General features: G+C 43.0%; 1 pseudogene; it reads right to left on the minus strand.

The window, feature by feature from the left end:
- Positions 1 to 352: 352 nt before the first annotated feature.
- Positions 353 to 1,523, minus strand: Mterf1-ps1 (mitochondrial transcription termination factor 1, pseudogene 1; annotated as a pseudogene).
- Between the last annotated feature and the right edge of the window lie 2,529 nt (positions 1,524 to 4,052).

Consider the following 4,052-nt stretch of genomic DNA (forward strand, 5'->3'; position numbering starts at 1 on the left):
CTAAGAAGCGATAGTTAGGACTATATTTGAGCATACTAACTGTGAGCTCTTTGAGTTATAAAACAAAGAATCCACAGAATCATTATACATGAATCTGTGGTGAAAAAGCAAATATCTTGGGCCAGCAAAAGGCTCACCGGATGAAGACACTTTGCTTCCAAGCCTGATGACTAAGTTTGTCCCTGGAACCTACTCAGCAGAAAGAGATCCAACTCGTAAAAGATCTCCTAAACGTACACAGGTGCTCTGCATTGTACATGCATGTGAGCAAGCACACACACACACACACACACACACACACACACACACGGGGGGGGGGCTATAAATGCTCACAAAACACATATACAATAAATGTAGTCATATATTTTTAAATATTTATTTAAAAAATTAATCTCTCCTGTTTGAAAAGTCCAAACTGGAACCAGCACTCTACTTGTCAGATTCCTGGTGACTCCGCCTGCACTGGCCTACCCACTTAATCTCTTCAGTTTAGCTTCATATCGTCTCTGACTCCAGGACAGCAGAGCAATGCTTGAGGTGCTCACGTCATATCCAGCATGTGCCAACTCTCTGATGCGAGTTTTTAAAGTATGTATGCTCAAGTCTAATACCCTTGAAGTTTCAAGTATTTGTGAAGTACTGATTTTCTCTTCTAAGAGGCAGTCTATTTTATCATTGAACTTTTTCTCTGACAAGAAGATCATATTCAGATAGCTTAGGACAAACTTCTGTACCTCCTCCTCAGTGCATCCGAGAGAGAGCAGCCTCTTTGATGTTTGTATAGTTTCTTTTGGTACAGTCCTTGGAAAGGTCTAAGATTCTGGCTCCTGGACCACATACCAGAAGCAGCAGGTCCTCTCTGACTAAGTTGAAAGTTGACTGTAAAAATTCAATGTTAATTTTCACACGTTTGGTACTCTGAATTAAGACGGAAGGATTTTTACTAATTACCTTCCAGACAAAAATTTGTGGGAACGTTGTGACGTAAGGATATGCTGGTTTCCTGCAAATATTCAACCATTTGTTTATTCAAATTCAGACTGTTGGAGAAGGTCCTGGGAGCACTGGTCAACAGTCGGCAGAGGCATTTATGAGTCAAGCCAACAGAGCAGAGGAACTTTATGTTATTCTCTAAGTTTAGGTTGTTATTAGACAGAAAGAAGGATTCAGGAGAACACTCCAAACTATTTACAATTTCAAGGTCTGATGCCATAATCTCTCTCCACAGATCCCACCGTTTTGAAAGACTTTCAGGAGTGCGTGTTATGGCTCGTGGATATCTTGATATGATGCTACCAATCACTTTGTCACTTGCTCTTTGAATAGAAGGAACATCTTCAGCTCCTGCTCATTCGTAAAACTCCAGGCTGTCCTCTGCCATGTCGAGATCAACTGGCATTGATGAGTAAGTCCCCATTTTCCAAAGACTCCCCGTCTTTACTGTCACATTCCACACTAAAGGGCCTGAATGAAATCGACTTGAGGAAAACTTCTGCTGAATATTGGGGCACCCACCTCTTAAATCAAAGAGAAAGGTCTTTCTCACACTCTATATCCAGGGTTGTTTCCCTTTGTGCTTTCTTTATTGCTTCTATTTCCATTTTTAATTCCTTCACCTGTTTGATTGTGTTTTCCTGGAATTCTTTCAGGGATTTTTGGGATTCCTCTCTGTAGGCTTCTACTTGTTCTCTAAGGGAGTTCTTTATGTCTTTCTTTAAGTCCTCCAGCATCATGATCAAATGTGATTTTGAAATTAGATCTTGGTTTTCTGGTGTGTTTGGATATTCAGTGTTTGCTTTGGTGGAAGAATTGACCTCCGATGATGCCATGTAGTCTTGGTTTCTCTTGCTTGGGTTCTTGCGCTTGCCTCTCGCCATCAGGTTTTCTCTGGTGTTACCTTGTTCTGCTATTTCTGACAGTGGGTAGACCGTCCTATAGGCCTGTGTGTCAGGAGTGCTGTAGACCTGTTTTCCTGTTTTCTTTCAGCCAGTTATGGGAACACAGTGTTCTGCTTTCGGGCCTGTAGTCTTTCCTGTCTACTGGTCTTCAGCTGTTCCTGTGGGCCTGTGTCCTGAGTCCACCAGGCAGGCCGCTTGGAGCAGAAAAGTTGGTCTTACCTGTGGTCCCCCGGCTCAAGTTGCTCATGGGAGGCTGCTTTTGAGCTCTCCGTGAGGGCGGCAACCACCTTTTCCAGGAGCCCCCGGGCACCAGGGTTCCAGATGGCCTTAGGTGTTTTCCTCTGGAGTCAGAAATGTGGGCAGAGTGTAGTCTCTTCTGGCTTTCCAGGTGTGTCTGCCCCTCTGAAGGTTTAGCTCTCCCTCCCACGGGATTTGGGTGCAGAGAACTGTTGACCGGGTCCCTTCAGGTCTGGGCGGTCCTTTCTCACACTCTAGATGGTTCTTGGTGCCATAATCATGGGATAGTCCAAAGCTTTTCAAATCCTGAGTAAGACAAATATAATGTTAACATATACTATTATGGGAATGCATATGTTAAATAACCAGTGACAAAGCTAGGATCCTGGAGAAAGCATCCGCCCCTCCAGCTCTCCTGGTGGTGCAGGCATCCCCGGCCTCACTGTTCCTGTGGATTCCTATGGACTTAAGGCTCCTCCTCTGTCACTACAGAGAAGCAGAACAGCACCATGCTGTCCCTAATTGTACTGCCCCTGTATTCTTCTTTTTATTGCACTATGCCTGCTTTGACTCCCCAGAATCAGTTCTCCCCTCCATCTCTTTTCATTTCTGGTTTCATTGGTTTCTGACATATTTGGTTTGTTCCTAATAAATGGCACTTTCATTACCCTTTGCCTTTCAACTTGCCAGATGTCTGAACTGACCCTGCCCACAAACACTAGATTGCTTCTGCCTACCTTAATCTCAAACTCTTAACTGTAGCCCTGGAAAATCTCACTTCAGATAGTTTAATTTACAGCTTTAATGTCTTTTGTATATTTATAATACCCTTTAAATGGATCACATTGATTATACATGTGTGTATATATGCATATATAATTATTTATATATTACACAAATCTCTGAAAAACAACTTACAACATCAATCTCTACCTTAGTTTACCAAACTGTTTCCTTGGTTGCAATGCAGTAACTGTAAACTCATTTCCATCTGCAAAATGATACAGTTCAGGGGATGGAGTGTAATTCAGAGGTAGATCAGTGGTACAGCATATATCCTTAGCATGCATAAGGACTTAAATTCGATCCTCAATGCCAGAAAGGAGGAAGAAGAATTAACTTTCTAATTCAAAGTTGTTAGATCTTAAACCTGGGACAAGAGTTTGCCAAGAACACAAGCTGTTCATTAAATATATCAGAGCTGACCTGGCTCTCAGGTTCTCCCATCATCCCTCAGTCCCTAACCTGTTACAGGGTCCTCCTGGCTAGCATATCCCACCCCTACCCTGAACTCTCCAGCCCAGAGACTGGGCTGCCCTTCCCCCAGCTATATATAATCTAGCCATAATGGCAACAGCAGTCCTTTTGGTCCTTTTTGCCCTTTGGCCTCTTGGCTGCTGCTCAAGGGTCCTCTCTCTTCCTGTCCCCTCCTCTTTCCTCACATGGCCCAACTCAGTCTGCCACTCATGTCCACTCTAGATTCTTCTAGATGCCTCTGGTTGTTCCCTCGTGTCTACAGTAACCCTTCTCCTCCACCAAACTCAGGAATGGCCAAGTGGTCCTTTTAAGTGGTTTTTTTTGTTGTTGTTGTTTTGTTTTGGTTTTTTAGCCAATGGTGTGGCCCCAGTAGAACAAGCATTCCTACAACAAACATAATCAAATGAATACAGGCAACACTAACTAAATTTAATGGCTGAGAGAGAGATGTTGTTGTAAAAATATATAAAATAAAACGGTAATGTTGGTCTTTTGCCCCGCTGGGTCTACACCTCGGTGCCCAAGATATCTGCTAGCTATCTTGGCGGAAACACATCCTAGCAGCACACTTTCTTACACTCAAACCCTCACATAAAAGAACACACAACACAACAATCTTTGACCCAATGGTAAGATATAATTGCCCACTTGAACATACAA

The sequence above is a fragment of the Rattus norvegicus genome, chromosome 4 (assembly GCF_021556685.1).
Source record: "Rattus norvegicus strain SHRSP/BbbUtx chromosome 4, alternate assembly SHRSP_T2T, whole genome shotgun sequence".
Lineage (NCBI taxonomy): Eukaryota > Metazoa > Chordata > Mammalia > Rodentia > Muridae > Rattus > Rattus norvegicus.